Source organism: Chiloscyllium punctatum, chromosome 49, assembly GCF_047496795.1.
Source record: "Chiloscyllium punctatum isolate Juve2018m chromosome 49, sChiPun1.3, whole genome shotgun sequence".
NCBI lineage: Eukaryota > Metazoa > Chordata > Chondrichthyes > Orectolobiformes > Hemiscylliidae > Chiloscyllium > Chiloscyllium punctatum.
Window position 1 is genome coordinate 52,365,672 of NC_092787.1, and position 20,325 is coordinate 52,385,996.

A 20,325-nucleotide genomic window follows, 5' to 3' on the forward strand; every position below is an offset into this window, starting at 1 on the left:
TGATACAGAAAGAACTGCTGAGTGGGATAATACAATGGCTTTAAAAGCTGTATTTTATCCATTTTCTTGAAGAGAGGTTTTAAGATAAAGGTGCTGAACTACCTATGTAAAGCCAATAAAGCAAACAGCTTGTGAGGTCTTAGGTTTCTTTTTTAAAGTTGGAACAATAGAAGCAGTCTGAATGGGTGGTGTCAAATTCCCACCGTCCCAGAACTTTTAGTTTTTCACTCGCGGTTTTTGCTGGAGTCTTGAAGTTGAGTTTAGAAGCTACTGTACATCTCTCCTGCTACTCTCTCTCTTTCAGAGCTTTCTCTTGATGTTTTCCTCCTGGACTGCAAAGTTCTCTGAGAGACAATCTGATTTACTTAATTTGCCTTTGCATAGGGTGTGTTTATGGGATGTTACTATATTGGAACAGTTACCGTTCAGCAGTTAATTAATCTGTTATTCTGTTAAACTTTCCAATAGAATGAAATTATTCCAAATTCTTCTTTCATTTGTTGTATGTTAACTGAACAAAGTGTGTTTTGCTTAACTTCATGTAGATTAACCAATCAAATTGCATCTGGAACACAACACAAGGTTTTGTGTCCCAGATGCAATTTGATTGGTTAATCTACATGAAGTTAAGCAAAACACACTTTATTCAGTTAAAATACAAAAAAAATATTAAAAAGTCAGGGTCTAGACTATCTTCTGAATATAGTTTCAGGTGTTTGGTCCGGTCTATATCACAAACACAATTAATATTGCCCTTTTTTCCCTCCTGCTCCCCCATTTTTCTCCCTCTGACTGTAGGATTTGCAATGTAGCATTTTTTTCCTGTAATTTACTGTAACAAACATGAACACATTGCCATTGTGCTGAAACAGACGCGCACGTGACTTTACTGTCAAATTCTGGAATTTGGTGGACCTACATTTAAATCCCTTGAACTGACTGACTGGGAGAAGGAGATTTGGGTATCAAAGTGCCTTCCAGCAGACAGAAAAATAATAATGGCTACATGGTATGTGATTTTCCATCCAGGATTTCAAAAAAAAATCATCAATCTGATGGTGTGAAAATTTATGTTAATTTTGCCAACAATTCTTGGATGAAGTGTAGCTGCATTAAAAATGATGACTTGTTGACAGTCAAAATGGCACAGCATTAACATTTTTAACACTGTGTTTTAATGTTGCATGTGTTATACAAAATGACACCTGTTTTTATTGGCATAAAAGTGGAGAATTTTATTATGCTGCCAAGTTCCAGTTCATCATAGTTATTTGCATGGTTTAGGCATACATTAGTATTTTACTTTCATCCAACTTTATTTCTGCTTTCTTGAGTGCTCCTAGATTTTTATTTTTGCCATTTCACCTATGTTATTCGATTCATTTTGCCCAGAATTGTTCAGCTTAACATTGGAAAGGTTGGGAACTATGATGATTAACCTCAATACTAACCAGTTAAAGTGCAAAGTCACTCAGTATAAATACACTGAGCTCACAAAGAAAGCAGAGCTACCTTATATGTCAAGGAGGTAAAATAAGTAACTTATATGGAAAGTACACAGCAACAAAATGACCTATTCCTGCTGGAAATTGCAGTGTTCAGCTATGGCTCAGTAGGTATATTCCCCCCGAGTCACAAGATCTGAATTCAAATCCCACACCAGAAACTGGAGCTTAGAATCTCCATTGATTCTTCACGAGTGTGCTTCAGGAGTGCTTCACTGTCAGAGGTAGGGTCATGTGAATGAGACTTTAAACCAAATGACTTTCTGCTCTCACAGGTTGGATATAAAAATCCCGCCATCCTATTTTGGAAAAGGGTACGATATGTTGTCCAATATTTATCTCTCAAGTGACATCACAAAAAGCAACTTATCTCTTGATTATCGCTTTGACTTTTTTGTTGGAAAATTTTGTCTGAAAATTCATCTTACATTTCAAAAGATTTACCATTGACTGTAAAAGAAAATTTTGGAACATCAAAGATTGTGAGAAGTGCTATATAAATGCAATCCCTTGATTTTGAAATGGTCATATTTACACCAGAGATATATTACCGATCGGCATAAGAAGGACATTTTATTCTGTGCAAATGTGTGTGAAATCAGGAAATTATTCTCATGCGAGATTCCTCCCTATCATTTGCAAAGATGAAAGCCCCTCATTGTTTCAAGACGGACCTTCCTGATGTAGTGCATACAACTTCTTAAGTCAGTATGTGAAAGACCTCATTTAAAACAATGTTCATCACAGCCCAGAAATTATATTGGAAATGGAAGGGAGTCTTGGAGAGAGATCAGAGAAGGGTAAACCTTACATCATCCATCAGATAGACTGAAATTTAAGAGCAGGGGAATTTCTAATAGGAACAGAATCTTAAAAATAAAACATTTAATTCCTGACAAAGGGCAATAAAGGCTAATTATGAGAGTAAAAAGAAAATAAAACTTGTTCAGCACAATAACTGCACAAAATAAGTTACTGGAGTATTCCGTACCATTCTGGTGCCACATTATAAGAAAGATGTGAGTGCATTGGGGCGGTGAAGAAGTGATTTACAAGAATTTATCTGGGAATGAGAAATTTCAGTTACTAGGAAGACCGAAGACTTTGGGACTGTTATCCTTGGAGAGAAGGGGTTTGAGAGAATATTTAATAGAAGTTTATACATTTAGGAGAGGGCTGGATTGATTAGATTCAGAGAAGCTGTTTCCACTCATAAAAAGAGCAAGAATGAAACTTAAAGTGATGTGCAAAAGAAGGAAAGGTGAGGAGTGTAGTTAGGAAATGGAAAACATTGCCTGGAAATGTAGTAGAGGCTGGTTCAGTTGAGGATTTACAGAGAACAATGGATGAGTATTTGGATAGAAATGGTGGGCAAAGAAATGGAGAAAAAGCAGGAGAATAACATTAGGTAATGTTGCTCCTTCAACAAGTCAGTGTAAGTCCAATGGGCTGAATGGCCCCCCCACACCTGAACAATTCTATGGTTCCATGAACAAGTCAAGAAGAGATGAAAAATATCAAAGACTTGGGTAAGTTTGAAACTGTGGATAAGCATAATAGATGAAATATTCTGGCTACTAACTTCAATATTCATCAGGGAAATCCCTTTCCTTCGAAAGCATTGTCCAAGTAAAGTGAATGATGTTATTTTGAGTTGGAAATGCTTGACAAGTTAAAGGGGTTCAAAACTGCTAGAGAACATACAATGTGTTGAAGATTGATGAGAAACCAGAGAATTAGGAAGCCTTTAAAAACCAGCAAAAGATAACTATGACAAGAAGGTGGGATAAGATGAAATATGAGAGTAATCTAATGAGGAATGCAACTTTTTTTTTCGATATCTAAAAGGAAAGAGAGTGGCAAAAGTTGATATTGAACCACTGGATAATGAGGCGAGAGAAGTAGTAATGGGGAACAAAGAAGTTTTAAAGTAACTGAATAGGTACTTTGCATCAGTTTTCACAGTGGAAGACACCAGCAGCAAACCAGAATTTTAAGAGAGTCAGGGGCAGGGGTAAGTGTAGTGGCTGGAACTAAGGTAAAGGTACTGGAGAAACTGAAAGACTCAAAGGTCGATAAATCACCTAGACCAGATGGCCTTTATCCCAGAGTTCTGAAGGAGGTAGCTGAGGAGATTGAAGGGGTGATGATCTTTCAGGAATCACTGGAGTCAGAGAGGATCCCAAAGAATGAACAAGTGGCTCATGTAATACCCCTATTTAAGGGAGGAAAGCAGAAGACAGGAAACACTAAAGGCCAGTTAGCCTGACCTCGGTTTTTGATAAGATTTTAGAGTCCATTACTAAGGATGAGATTGCAGAATACATGGAAATGCTTGATAAAATAGGCCTGAGTCAGAACAGCTTCATCAAGGAAAGATCATGCTGAAAAATCTGGTAGAATTCTTTGAGGAGATAATGAGCAAATTAGGCAAAGGACAGCCAATGGGATGTGAGCTATTTGGATTTCCAGAAGGTGCCATACAGGAGACTGCTAAATATGATGAGCATCCATGATATTTTAAAGCAAGATACTGGCATTGAAAGAGGACAGGCAGAAAGCAGAGTGTAAGGATAAAGCGGTCTTTTTTTAGGATGGCAGCTGGTGATTAGTGGAGTTCTGCAGGGTTCAGTGTTAGGGCCACAACTATTCACGTTATATGTTAATGATCTGGACGAAAGGAACTGAGGGCATTGTTGCCAAGTTTACAGATGACAAAAAGTTAGGTGGAGGGACAATCCTCTTAAACCCATTACTACACTTCCACATTTTATCAGCAAACAGAACAATATCATCCCCATCAAGTCTCCATAAAATAATAATATTAATCAGCTCTTGTCAACCATCTCTTGGACCTGAATAGAATAAATACCTGTTAAGATTAGATTATCTACAGTTTGGAAACACATCCTTCAGTCCAACAAGTCCACACCAACCCCCCCGATGAGTAACCCACCCAGACCCATTCACCTCCATTTACCCCTGAATAATGAACCAACACTATGGGCAATTCACCGGACCTGCACATCTTTGGATTGTGGGAGGACACCCATGGACAGGAAGAATGTGCAAACTCCCCACAGACAGTCACCCGAGGCAGGAATCAAGCCCAGGTCCCTGACGCTGTGAGGCAGCAGTGCTAACCATTAAGCCACTGTGCCACCATGTTCACATACCTTTTAACTGGGCCATTATCCCTTTAAGAAACTAACTGACAAAACAGCGCTTGCATGAGTGGATGAAACTCATACTGCCAAACAGTAAATAAATCTCACCACACAGCTGGAGTAATCGGTTTAATATCCTTTATTCTCTGATTACAATTTCTAACTTATTTAGGATATATAGGCCGAGTGGTTTTACTAACATTTACTAATTTAAAAGACAAACGGGCTAACACTTCCTAATTATGCAGGCAGACCAGATAGGCAGACCACCAGAAGTAGCAGCCATATTTAGCACATATTAACCCATCTCCTGTCTCCCAGGACTGAAGTCTTTCAAACCTTTGTGTACTATAGAGGAAAAAATGTAACATTATAGTAATGATATTAATATATGTAAGAACTGTACCTAAAGGGACTCTGGTAAGAACCGTATTTCGGGATTCTGTTGCTGCTTCAAGCTTATGCTGTGTTTTCTGAATAAAATAGGATATATTTGCCACTCACCGATTCCGGTCATTATTTGAACACGATCCCACAAGGGTGAGGGGGGATTAAAAACATAACCTAGAAGCCAATCCCTCAGTGAAGAGTCAACTCAAGAAGACCCAGTACACAATCCTCCTTGACCTGCAAGACTCACCATCGTGGAAGAGAGCCAACTTCATGTGAGGGAGGAGATTCCCATGGCTTAGCTCAAACACATAGATCAATATGGGTAAAATCCTTTCTCAGTCAGATAGAGCTAGAGAGAAAAAAAAAACTTTGTGGGAATTTAGGAAATGCTCACATTGTGTTTTTAAATAACAAACTTTTTTTAAGAGCAGTGAGTTGAAACACAAACCGAATTCTGTGTCACTTTGTCCGTCTCACCAAGAAGAGTGCTTGGATAAAGTATTTTTTGTTTATAAACATTTGAAAGTGTCCATAGCACAGGCAACAATATGTAAACCCGAGATAACTACTGAAGAGGCAATTCTGAAATTGAATTGGATCAAATATGTAAGTGAATTGATTTCATGTAGATTAATGAAGCATAAGTGCTGTGCAAATTGGTAAAGAAAACAAATGCCCTGCATACTTTGTGTATGAAATTGAAAGAGCTAGGTAGGAGTCTTATTGAACTTCGCACCAAACAATCCCAAACCAATACAGACCAATAATCAACAAAACTAATATGATTTTGAGCTAGAGTTAAACCTGTAACATAAACATGAGAGAAGGTTATAAGTACACTTTATAGTACTCTAGCCAGAAGACCACATTGTGTTCTCACGCAGTTTTAACCTAAAATTGAGACAAGGAGATACATATCTGAAATAGAAAACTGATGACACAAGAAGTGAATTATTTGTGGTCCAGTTATCCTTTGCCTTGTAGCCTCTCTTCATCTGAAGATTATGCTTGGCTTTTATGTTGAGATGAGAAATCGACTCATATCTTTAAAAAAATAAGAAACAGAACAGTCAATAAATAACACTTATAAGCACATACATTGGGGAAAATCTGTATTGGGTCCATTACTCTTCTTAACAATGACCTGCAATTGACTTTCAGAGTATAGAAAATTTATTGAGAAAAGTTTTGTTCTGCAGAGAAAAATTGGCATCGTCATTTCCCTGTCACAAATAATATATTGTAAACCATTCCTCTAACAGATTGACAGTCATTCTTAATGGAAATGACTTCAGTTTAAGCAGTGGCGTCAACTGGGCAGAATCACATGAGCTACCCATTATACACATTGCCTGACATTTACCTACATTGTCTGATATTACTTGTTTTGTTACGCTGTCCAAGATTAATTTCTCCATCTCCATGTATTTGTTGCCTAATATAGAACAAAGAAATAAGAAGAACAATATCGCACAGGAAGGCTCTTCGGCCCACCAAGTATACTCCACCATATGATGCCTTTCTAAACATAAAACCTTTTGCCTCCATGTATTTTATATCCCTATATTCCCTGCCTATTAATGTATCTTTCAAGGGACCTCTTGAACATTGCTGTTGTTGCCTCCACCACCTTCTCTGGCAGCACATTCCAGGTACTTTACATCCCTCTGTGAAAAACAAACCTGCCTGTCATGTCTCCTTTAAGCTTCTCCTCTCTTCCCTTAAACCTATGTCCTCCAGTAATTGACATTTGTAACCTGGGGAAAAGACTCCAACTATCCAATCTATCCATGCTACTCATAATTTTGGAAACTCCTATCAGGTTGCTCCTCATCCTTCGACATTCAAGTGAAAATAAACCAATTTTTTTCAATCTCTTTTTATAAGTAATACTCTCAGAACTAGGCAACATCCTGGTAAACTGTTTCTGTACCCTCTCTAAAGCTTCCACATTCTTCTGGTAGTGTGATGATCAGAACTGTGCACAATATTTCAATTATAACTGTACACAATATTCCAATTGTGGATAACTTAAGTTTTATACAGCTGCAACATGATTTGTCCATTTTTATATCTATGCCCTGACTAATGAAGAGAAGAATGCCTCAAGTTTAGATTAGAGTGGTGCTGGAAAAGCACAGCAGGTCATTCAGCATCCGAGGAGCAGGAAGATTGATGTTTCAGGCAAAAGCACTTCATCAAGAATGCCTTAAGCCTACTTGAACACCTTATTCACTTGTGTTCCCGATCTCAGGGAACTATGGATCTGCATACCGAGAGCCCTCTATCTATTGATGCTGTAGAAGATTCTACCATCTACTGTATACTTCTCTCCTGCATTAGATCCTCCAAAATGCGTCAGGTAGAAAGGACAGTGAAGAAAGTGTTTGGTACACTCGTCTGTATTAGTCAGTGCATTGAGTTTATGAGTTGGGATGTCATGTTGCATTAGTATTGCTTAGGATACTGTTTAGGCCCTTTTTGGAATACCACATACAGTTCTAGTCTCCCTGCTATAGGAAGGCTGTTGTTAAGCTTGAAAGGGTTCAGAAAGGATTTACAAGGATGTTGCCAGGGTTGGAGCATTTGAGCTATAGAGAGAGGCTGAACAGGCTGGGGCTATTTTCCCTGGAGCATCAGAGGCTGAGGGGTGACCTCATAGAGATTTATAAAATCATGAGGGGCTGGATAGTGTAAATAGTCAAGGTCTTTTCTTCCCTTGGCATGGATGATTCCACAACGAGAGGGCATAGACTTAAGGTGACTGGGGAAAGATTTAAAAGAGACCTAAGGGGCAAAATTTTTCACACAGAGGGTGATGTGTGAATGGAATGAGCTGCCAGAGGAAGTGGTAGAGACTGGTACAATTACAGTATTTAAAAGGCATCTGGATAGTTACATGAATAGGAAGGGCCTAGAGGGATATGGGCCAAATTCTGGCAAATGGGACTAGATTAATTTAGGATATTTGGTTGGCATAGATGAGTTGGACGCAAGGGTCTATTTCCATGCTGTACAACTCTATGTCTCCTTGACTGGTTTATACTCCATTTGGTATTTCTCTGCCTATCTACATCCTGTTGTATCCTAAGGCAATCCTCCTCACTATCTGCAGATGCCCCAGTCTTTGTATTCCGACAACTCACTAATCAGAACACTTACATTCTGTTCCAAATAACTTTTATCTGTTAAAAACAGCACTGATCTCTGCAGAACACCACTGGTCACACATGTCCAGTCAGAACAACACCCTTCCACTGTTACTCTCAGTTTTCTATGAACAAATCAATTCTGTATCCATTTTACCAGCTTATCGCAGATCCAATTTGACTTCACAAGGCTTAGCAAGTCCATAAAGACAACCTCTACCACCCTGCCCTCATCAATCATCTTTGTTATTTCCTCAAAAAACTCAATCAAGTTTGTGAGACATGACCTTTCATGCACAAAGCCATGCTGACTATTGCTAATTGGTCCATGTTTTTACAATATGAGTAAATCCTATTCCTCAGAATCTTCTTCAATAATTCCCCTACCACTGTAAGGCTCACTGGTCTGTAATTTCTCAGATTTTCCCTGTTGCCCTTCTTAAAAAAAAGAACATCATTAGTTATTCTCCAATGCTCTGGGTCTTCTGCTGTGATTAAAGAGGATACAAAGATTTCATACCAGTTCCCAGCAAATTCCTCACCTGTCTCACTCAGTATTCTGGGATAGATCCTGGGAACTTTTCCACTGTAATGTTTTTTAAAAATACCCAACACCTCCTCCAGAGACTCCCCATCCACAATGTCCTTCACCTTTGTGAATACTGAGTAAAGTATTTATTAAGGACCTCATTCACATTGTCCAACTCCACTCCTTTGTCCTAGAGTGGACCTACTCTTTCCCTAGCTAGCCTTGTACTCCTTATATGTGGATATATGAGGCTTGGGATTTTCCTTAATCCAGTCTGTCAAAGACATTTCATGGCTCCTTTTAGACCTCCTAATTCCTTGTTTGAGTTCTTTGTTGAGTTCAAGATCTCTATCTGTCTTCAGTTTCATAAACCTTACATAAATGTCCATTTTGTTTTTGACTAAGTAAGTCAAAAATATACTCGAGTAATGGTCTATCGTGTACACTCCACCTGAAGTTTGGCCAAAAAATCTTTTGTGGTCGTTTTGCGATGAATGTTGGCAGGAACACTTTGGTGAATATTGTTTTGGAGATGCTGGTGTGGGGCTTGAGTGTACAAAGTTAAAAATCACACAACACCAAGTTATAGTCCAAAGCTTTAATTGGAAGCACACTAGCTTTTGGAGTGCCGCTCCTTCATCAGGTGGTCGTGCACAACCACCTGATGAAGGAGTGTCGCTCCGAAAGCTAGTGTGCTTCCAATTAAAGCTGTTGGACTATAACCTGGTGTTGTGTGAATTTTAACTCTGGTGAGTTTGTTTGTACTATTGCTGTTTTCTCATTGAACCTATCAGAAATAAATAGCTTGAGATAACTATTCCCTGCCAAATTCCACATCCTTTCAGCCATCCCTGGAATATCATAATTATCAGAGTTGTATTTCAAATCCTTGAAAATATTACTTGTGTGAAATTAATTCCCTGCATTTTACCTGAAATATTAGTCTCAAGCTATTGACTTTTATGCAAGTATAGAGAAAGCATAACTTGTTTCCATTTCCTACTTTAATCTAGGTGCTGTCAGAGCAAAGATACCTTGATGTAGAGATTTGCAAAACCTCATACATTTTAATAATTAGCAGTCGCAATCAGATGATACGAATAGAAACTATAAACATGTCACACATTGATGTTTAAGGAACAAATCCTGATAACAGAACAAACTAGTTACTTCCAACAAAACATCAGCAGACCTAATTAAATCAAGGAAGCAATCTGATCCGTATGTAAACAAAATGTGAAATTTAAATTTTGCTGCAGTTGCCATGTTAAAGCGAAAGATTATTTAAAGACAGCAATCAACTCACAATCAATTAATTGTCCTTAACTATGTCTAAAAACACAATATTTTGTTCTCCAAAAGACTGTTCGAATTTATTTTTGATTTACAGGCTGGCATGCTAATACATTTACTGTGAATCCATTGTCAGTATTTTTTCACATGGGAAGCAGAAGGCAGGTGTACCGATTTCATGCCTCGTCTGGGCAGGTGCATAGAGTTGGACATGTTTGTTGGCTAGGCAACTCATGCAGTCTGCTGTCTCAGGCTTCAATTGATAGGGATAAAGAAAGACAAGACTCAATTGGAAGTCTTTTCATTTGAGTTATTGTCTTTAGGTCGATTACCTATTTTATGGAAATAAGGCATTAGAGATTTAAAAAAAACTACAGATGCTGGAATCCAAAATAGACAGACAGGAGGCTGAAAGAACACAGCATTTATTTCCAATCCTGAATTGCCCAGATGGCAGTTAAGAGTCCACCACATTGTTGTGGGACTGAAGTCACATGTAGGCCAGACCAGGTAAGGATGGCAGTTTCTTTCCCTAAAGGATATTAGTGAACCAGATGGGATTTTCCGACAATCGATAATGGATTCATGGTCATCATTAGACTTTTAATTCCAGATTTTGATTTGAATTCAAATTCCACATCTGCTGTGGCAAGATTCGAACCCAGGTCCCCAGTACATTACCTGAATCTCTGGAAAAACAGAGAGAAAGTGAGATGTTGGAGAGTCAGAGTTGAAATGTGTGGTGCTGGAAAAGCACAGCAGGTCAGGCAACATCCGAGGAGCAAGAAAGCCAATGTTACAGGCAAAAGCCCTTCATCAGGAATGTAGAGGGAGACAGGGGCTGACAGATAAATAGTGGTGGATTGGAGCTGGGAGAAGGTAGGTGGGAAGGTGATAGGTGGATGCAGGTGGGAGGAAAATGAGATAGGTCGGAGGGGAAGGTGGACCAGATAGGTGGGAAGGAAGATGGACAGCTAGGATAGGTCAAGAGGGTGGTGCAGAGTTAAAAGGTTGGATCTGACATGAGGTGGGGGTAGGGTAGATTTGGAAACTGGTAAAGTCAATGTTGATGCTGTGTATTTAAGGGTCCAGATGTGGACGATGAGTTGTTCTGCATCCAGTTGGCAGGTGGCTTTGATTTGGCAGTGGAGGATGCCCAGGACTTGCATGTCCTTGGGGAAGTGCGAGGGGGAATTGAAGTGGTTAGCTACAAGGGCAGGGGGTTAGTTGGTGCATGCATCCCAGAGATGTTCCCCAACTGCACCATGAGTTGTCATCTTGTCTCCCCGATGTAGAGGAGACAATATTAAGAGCAATGGACACAGTGGATGAGGTAGGTGGGTGTGCAGGAAAATTTCCATGAGATTTGAAATGATCTTTAAGGGCCTTGGATGGACGTGGGTGCAGTTTTTACACCTCTTGCCGTGGAAAGGGAAGATGGCGGGCATGGAGGGTGGGTTGGTTGGATGCGTGGACCTAACAAGGGATTCACGGAGGGAATGGTCACTGCAGAACACAGATAGCGGAGGGAAATATATCTTCGGTGGTGGAAATGGCACAGAAGAATACTCTATCATCCTTTCTCCCCCATATCTCAACATCCCCCACCATGATACTTGATGTCTCCTCTGATGAATAGCAATTGAGATTGCAAAATGTTAGCTCGCTGTTTTTCCACAGATGCTGCCTGATCCACTGTGATCTCCAGCATTTGTTGTTTTCAGTACAGATTCCAGCATCTGCAGTAATCTGCTCCTACATTGTGCTTATTGAACCTTATGAGCTGACTGGGCTTGGATCAACAGTTCATCTGAAAGATGGCATCAGTTACAGGATTGCAGTCTCTCAAAGTCCCTGGCAGATCCCCCTGTCTCATGTCCAATGAAGGATATTGACTTCAAAAGTCAAATGCAAGATATTATTTTTCTCACCAATGTTCTCTCAGTATTGATCCAACATCCGCACAGTTTTGAAAACAAACACTGATCATTAGGTGGTCACCATAATCAATTCCAGATTAATTAATTCAATTTAAATCTCAGTAATATGAACCTATGGTCCCAAAGCTTATAGCCGAGACCTGTATATTGCCATTTACTAATATGCCACTGAAAAACTCTACAGAGGCTGGTATCCCAAGTCACCCTTTACTTGGACATGTATAATACTGACACTGATCCAGTAACTTCTTCAGAGCCAGCTCTCAGAGTGAGCAGAAGCGCTGACAGTCCTCTCTATATCTATTAGCCAGGTCTCCCTGATTGGACCAGATTAACAGCCCCAATCAGAGAACTCACATTCCATGAGATCCACCTGGCTGATCCTGTTACATTCACACCTGCCACTTCCTCCCCAGTATTTATTTCTGATATGGGACTTGGTTATTTCAGTTGGCTGATTTGCAATATTGAGCAATGTCAACAGTATGGAGTCAATTTCTGTACCAGCTGAGTCACTGTGAAGGACCCACCTTCTCAAACCTGATCATTTACCCTCTTGCCTGAGAAGTGTTGACCCTCAGCTTTAACCACCTCCAGTTTTTTTTTTCTTTCCCTAATGAGAGAGCAACCGTCAGGGACTATGGTGGCTTTATTTTTATCTCTGATCCACACGTATATTTCCAGTAATAACATATTGTATTGAGGAAAGGAAAGAAAGATGGAATTTTCTGCAGAATATTCTGCAGCGCAGAGTAAAAGTCAAAGCAGAATGGAGACGGAACATAGGACCTTGCTAGTTTTACACAGCAGAGTGAATCCTGGATAAGCTCATTTGGCTACAAAATAATCTTTAAACCTGCCAAGTATTAAAAAAAAAATTGCTTTGCTTTGAAAAGGTAAAACTGGTGGGCAAAAGAACTAATTTCTACTTTTTAACCTGATGCATTATTTTCACAAAAAATAAAAGAATATTTCTTTGGTGCCTTTTTGCTAGTGGAATAGCAGATTCAACCTTTCCACTGACATTTCAAATTGTATCATCGCACCAGAATTTGGAACACAGCTTCTTGTCTGATTTTTAAATTAATAAGATTCAGGCTTCACTTAATTACAGAACAAGGCAAAATAAGATCAAACTGAAGTCATATATTGAAAGTCAAAGAGCAAATTACATCAACCCTTCACTGCCTGCAGTTTATTAATATGTTCGTATGAAAAAATGCAAACAAAGCTTTAGGTTTCATTTCAGTCTCATCTTCTGTTTAGTGACTGAACTCTTCTGAACTCCTTTAAGTTTCTCGAAATATTCATGACCTTAGTCACTTTGTGGCTGTGTTTTTGCTCTCTGCTTTAGTCATGTAGACCCTAAGGCTGCCTTTCTCTCCCCCATCTTTTTATACTTTCCAAATAACCGTCATCTCTCTCCCCCATCTTTTTATACTTTCCAAATAACCGTCATTTCTATCCCCCATCTTTTTATACTTTCCAAATGACCTAAATCATCCTCACTGAAATGATGGAGGTTTCAATCAGCAAATGCTCACTTGACCAATTGCTTTTAATGCAACTGTCTGAAATCTTTAAAATGTGGAAAAAAACGCAGCTTTCAAGTTAGTAACTCCTTCATTTCCGCTCATGATCTGGCTGTATTGGTTTTGTAAAGTTTTTTCAATCTTCAGTGCCAAATTGTCAACCTCAGATCTTAAAAGATTTCATATCTTTATTTCAACTCTTATCCAGTGTGGATAATGCTATTGCGTTTTTTTTTGCTAGGACACAAGAAACATTTCTCTTTTGCATTGGGAAAAAGACAGAAATCTTCCTTTTCTTTAGTATAATCAGACAGCATACCCCCGAGAAAATTGTCCTCTTTAAAATCCCATGGACTGACTGTAATATTGCACCCCAATGAGCAATGCTCATGAATTATAGATTTTTGAACTCATAAAATAAACATACTGCTCTGGATGTTCTACGGATTATTGAACAGGAATTGGATTGCATTCCTATTGTACTGGCATTGATTTTGTTTATTTCTGTAGAAAATGGCTTATCTTAAATTTTCAATACAAGACGTCTGTCATCTGCCTAATAGCAGGAAAGCAAAAAGGAAGGTAGTCTAATCAATTTAGGATGGTTCAAGATTGCTCTAAATAGAATTAGATTGTTTTATGTGATGGATAAATAACAAAACATGTTTCATCTGAAGAATATTAATATCTCCTATTCCGCATAATAAATTATTCATTGCAAATGCTGTATTTTCCTGATTATCGTTCCCTTTTCTGGTTTTGTTCATACCATAACTCAGCAGCCAACTGTGTTCAATAATGTCTGTGTATAAATATTAATTGTCTTTTCTGTCAGCATTACTTTTGACAATTACAAGGCTGGGGAATGCATATTCAGCTGTATCCTAATTATTCGCTGTTGACAGGATTTGAAGCTTCACTTGTTTTGAGATTCTGTAATAAATTAAAAATTCAGAAGTGACTATGTTCAAGCCTCCTCAGCACTGAAGGAACTTGCAGCTTTCTCAATGTGGAAATGTTTTCTGTCTTGGGTTATTTTGAAACATAGCATTTAACATTTCCAATCATGAATTTCATACAAGCTGGAAGGTTTAGATTTTAGATAAGGAAGGTACTTTTGCATATATTTTATCACTGCAAGTGTTAATTGCCATAGTTCCAGAGCAGTATTGGTTGTTTTCTTGTTAGAGAGAGAGATGACTGGCAGTGAAGTTAACCTGAGGGTCACCATATTATTAGTGTTGCCACTGAGGTAGCTGTACATGAGGAATCTTGAGGTTTGCTTCATGGGAATTGTCAAGAGTTCTCCAGCGACAAAACCTTAGCAGCTAACTCAGATGACACTGGATAACCCAGATCCTAGTTTTGTCCAGTCAGCAAAATGCTGGAAAGTTAGGTTTCATTTCTTTGCTGACGAATTAGTGGAAACATTCCGCTAATAGCCAACTTATTCAAATATTTCAGAGAAGTTGTGTGCCACACACTGTGATGATATGAAGCAAGGGTTATTCAAAATGAATGCTTGGTGCTGCAAATGAACACAGATATGTAATGGGAAATGAAATATCAGCAGATTCCGATTACATTTCCATTTGCACATGTCAGTAGTGTTGTGAAATCTATTTTCTTACAGTGGAATAATTACATTTTATTTACAAAAATGATTTTATTACAATGGCTCATTAGTTCATTGACGTTCATGTTAGCACATTTTCCTGTATGTACTTTTGGTTACTTACTTGTCGTTGTTCACCGAAGTGAGACTGATGTTTTCCCTGGGTGAGTTCTATCTATCATGTTTATTTTCCTTTCCTTCATGAATATTTCTCTAATGAAAATTAATAGTATTAAAAAGCTTTCTTCACTGGATTTTTCTTTAAAAATTCTTTGTTGTTTTTCCTTCAGTTTGAACTATTTTTCCTCTATTCTACCTTCCTATGTCTTTCTCTGACTCTCATTTCCTCTTGTTCCTTTTGCTTCCCCACACTCTTTCTCTCTCTTTCACTCTCATGGTTGCTCCCAGACATTCCTTTTACTCTCTTCCTTCCTTTCCTGTCCAGATCTTTTCAAAATTTATATTTTTGTTTGCTTTACTTAACTCAATCTATGATTTTCACGTTTGATCAGAAGATAAATATCTACCAAGACAAGCTAGGTCTTTTTTGTTTTCAGTTGGAGAAAGGTAAAGTTCTGATAGTCTTACAAGACCACAGGGCTGTTCTCTCTCACCAGAGACAGACAAACTCTGAGCTTTTGGTCTCACTCCTCCCCCTACACGCCATACCCATGTAGCTGATCCTCGATGTCCTGACCCATAGACCGCAACCAGTAAGCGTGACAACACCTCCTCCACTATAACTCTCTAACCAATCCCTGCAAGGCTGTCTGCTCAGCCACCTAATATACTCCTGATACACTGTGTGGCCAAATTCTGCCCCAACTCCATTACAAGTTTGCTGACAACACCACCATTGTCGGTTGATTTCAAACAACGAAGAGTCAGAGTACAGGGAAGAGTTGAATGCTTAGTGGCATTCTGTAAAGACAACAATCTTCTTCATCAAAGTCAGCAAAACAAAGGAGCTGATCATTGACTTCAGGAAGCAGAGTGGAGGGCACGTCCTTGTCTCCATCAGTCGTTCTAAGAAGGAGATGGTCGAGACTGTCAAGTTCCTGGGAATGATGATCACCAACAATCTGTCAATGCAATGGTCAACAATGCACAACAACATCTTTTTCCTCAGGAGGCTAAGGAAATTCAGCATATCCACAAAGACTCTTCCCAGTTTTTATAGATGCACCACAGGAAGCATCCTATCTGGATGCATCATGGCTTGGTATGGCAATTGGTCTTCCCACAATTGCAAGAAACTACAGAGAGTCATAAGCACAATCTAGTCCATTGTCTCCATCTGTATTTCCCACTGCCTTGGGAAAACAACCAAAATAATAAAAGACCCCTCCCATCCTGGCTGAACTGTCTTCTACCCTCTTCCATTTGGGCAGAAGATATAAATGTTTGTATACACATATAAATAGACTAAAGAACAGCTTCTTCCTCACGGTTATCAGACTCTTGAACAGACGTCTCAAATTAGAGTTGATCTTTCTCTGCACCTTTGCTGTGGTTGTAACACTGTATTCTGCACTCTGTTCTGCTATTCTGATGCTCTTTTCATGGTACGATCTGCCTGTACAGCAGGCAAACAAACACTTTTCACTGTGTTTAGTACTATGGAAAATAAAGAACATGAAAGCCTGGGAAGGGTTAAAGCATGAAGACCACTGGCGATCTGTGGTCTGTGGAAGGCAGGATGGGATAAGAATAATGGAATGCTCTTACACCAATTAGCAGAGTAAGGTTAAGGTGAAAGGTCACTATGGCGAGATGAGATAACACAAGTAATAAAGCAAGTTTCTCTGTTAGGTGTTATTATGACACGATTAGGACAATAAATATTTGGGACATGACATTAAAATATCTAATTAATAGTTAGTAGAGTCAGCTTGAGACAGGAGACTATTGTAATAGATGGAATAGCTAAGTATCTCTCATGACAGGTTAGTCTGGATTTGAAGATCACTGTAGCAGAGTTAGCAATAAATATCCAACCGTGACATTAGAATAACATTAAGTAGAATGTACAACTAAAGAGATAATGGGAACTAACATCACTGATTTATTATGTAGTTAGATTGAAGTACTTTGATTAATATAGTTGGACATGCTGATAAGCTAACAGAAACATGATAAAAAAGATATAAAAATCCACGGACCCTGAGGTTTGGGGGCATTTGAGAATCAGCTTTCCCAGTGTCATTGTTTGCAAATAAAAGACCTACTTCTTGAAGAACTCTCTGCGTTTCCTGGTGGTTCTCTATATTTTCTCCACAATAGTACCTGTGACAACAAGTCAATCAATCAATCAGTTGGTGGTGGTTTAATCTCAGGGTCACCATGCATCGGATCAAGGGAGAGGTTGAGAAGAAGAATCATTCATGGTAACCTCAGCCATTAAACCCAAATTCTTAATCTTACCCTTGTGACGAATCTGTTCCTTTGACAAGGTTAGATTGTTCTTTGTTTTTTTTTCAGAGAAGTTGTAAACAGCCCAGACTCCAAAAAGTCTGAGAGTTTGGATACATTATTGGACCTGTTTGTTTACACCTAACAGATACTGCCTCAGGCAAAAGAGTTTCATGTTTTAAAATAACTTGTATAATGAAAGGGAATGGCCAGTCCTGGCAGGTCAGTTTTTTGATTTAGTTCAGTAGCTGTGTGTGTGAAGAAAGGCTGCCTGGTACTCTCCCTCCTTCTGACTTTGTAAGCTGTAAGCTTTTTTGCGCCATTTTCACTCTTTGTGCAGAGGGCTTCGTTTATTGGGACTGTTGCAAGTATTTTGGAACAGTATCATTAAGTCAGGATACTGACTTCCATGAAATATCACAGACAGTACACAGAATGAACCTAGGCTGCACTGTATCATTTTACACCACACTCTCTCCAACTGAGCTCACTGACCACGATATCATACAAGATATTGGTTTTGGGCTCACTCAATCAAGTTAATGGATTTGCCACTTGTATTGTGAACGTGTACCAGCTGTTATTGCTTTTGCACTTGTCGACAGCCTGTCAAAACCTTCATTACCATTTATATCAGCTCTAAACATTACATTTGTGCCGTTTCTTCCTGCTACAAAAAAGTGGAGTAGATCAACATTCAATTTCCTTTACGATCTCATGTGAGACTGCCTGACAGTTACCGGTACTTGTTTTGTTGGGGCTACTAAATGTTTCAAAGTGAAGTAATTATCCTAGTCTTTGATCTGTTCTTAACATGTATTTGTGGGCATTTTGTCATGTCTTACGGGATATTTTTCCAAATCCTGGGGACTAAAGATTTGTAACTACCCCCTTACAGACTCTCCTGTCCTTTCTGTTTCGAATTAACAAACGCTTTAGAATGTAAAATGTTATCTTCGCCAAGGTTGTCTATAATTGCAATAGGGTTGCACTCTGAAACATTTTGCCTGGATGTCAACTTTGCTAAGGATTACATGTTTATGCCAATTTGTATATCTAGATCTGCCTGGACAGTACAGTAAATTGGTTGTTGACTCTCCACAATATTTTGAGCTATTAGATCTACATTCGGCTTTGTCTGAGAATTTTTTAAAAAAATGTCAACGCTAAGATTTTTTTTGTACCAGCTTTATGGAATAGTTCTTACCAGCTTTATGGAATACTTCTTTCAAGCTGGTTGTTTGCTGGAAGCACATTAAAAACTAAAAACTCTAGTTGCCACGCACAATTTTATTTAAACTTTAACATCTCAGGAAAAGTGGAAATCCATACTTCAGAATGTGAACGTCAATGAGAGTTTATGATGATAATTCAACGTTTGTCGTTCAATCACGTCAAGTCTGTCCGTGAAGGTGGTGGAAATGCATGTCAGGTTTCTGTAAAATATCACTCTGTTATTTCAGCAGAGACATTAACCAAGTCAGAATAAATAGGTGAATGCCTCCAGTGAAATTTCAAAGAGAGAAATTCAGGCAAGCATTGCCTTATGCCCCTATCCTGCGCATTAAGATATTAAAATGTTCGATCGTAGGCGAAGGAGATAGAAAGAGACTGAAATGCATGTTTTCATTTTGAGGTAATGTATGTAAAAAAGAATCTTATCAATTGAATGAGAAATAGTTAATCTTCACTGTGTGGTAGGACTGACATGTAGGACACAGTCTATACAAGAAGTTGAGGAAACGAAAAAGGTGATTAAAAGAGGGACTGAAGATTGAAATTGAGTAGGATTTGCGACCAATGAACAATATGGGGCTAAATACTTCCATTAAAAGCCACTTGGCATTAATTAACTCTACTTATTTGTAAGTGGAAACATGTTTCAGGATTATGGGATGGATCTAAGATTTTTTGGTGAAATGCAAATTGCATCAGGTATCTTTGAAGTGCATTTCACCATGAGGCCTAATGAGTTTTCTCACTTGCCGTGTCTTACCAGGCACCATTCCTGCAACAATGTGCCACTCATAGAGTCATAGCGTCATGCAGAATGGAAACAGGCCCTTCAGTCCAGTGTGTCCACACTGACTAGGTTTCCAAAACTAAGCTCATCCCATTTGCTAATACTTGGCCCATACCCTTCCCAACTGTTCCATTCAGGTATCTGTCCAAAAGCATTTTAAAATGTTGTAACTGTACCTACATCTACAACTTCTTCTGGCAGTTCATTCCATATACAGACTACCCTCTGTGTTGAAAAGTTGCCCCTCAGGTCCCTTTTCAATTTTTTCCCTCTCACCTTAAACTTATTGTCCTCTAGTTTTGAACTACCTTACTTTACGGAAAAGACTTTTGCTATTCAACTGATTTATGCTACTCATGATTTTTATAAACTTCTATGTGGTCACCCTTCAACCTCCTATGCTTCAATGGAAAGAGTCTCAGCCTATCCAGCCTCTCCTTATAACTCAAACCCTTCAGTCCCAGTAGCATCCTTTTAAATCTCTTCTGCACCCTTCCTAATTTAATAATATCTTTCTGAAACTGAAATAACTGACCTTCAATAATTCCAGCCACCTCAGATTGATCACTCCAACCAGAGGAAAGCTTTCCCCCTGATTCCCATTGACTTTGCTAGATCTCCTTGATGCCACACTTGGTGAGTCACTGAATATCCCAGAATTTACTGGCATTCCTGAAACTGGTGCCACATTAAAGGCCATTGCGCACCTGGATAAGCACTGGTATTCTGGAACTGCCCCACATATTTCCTAACATTTACCATCCTAA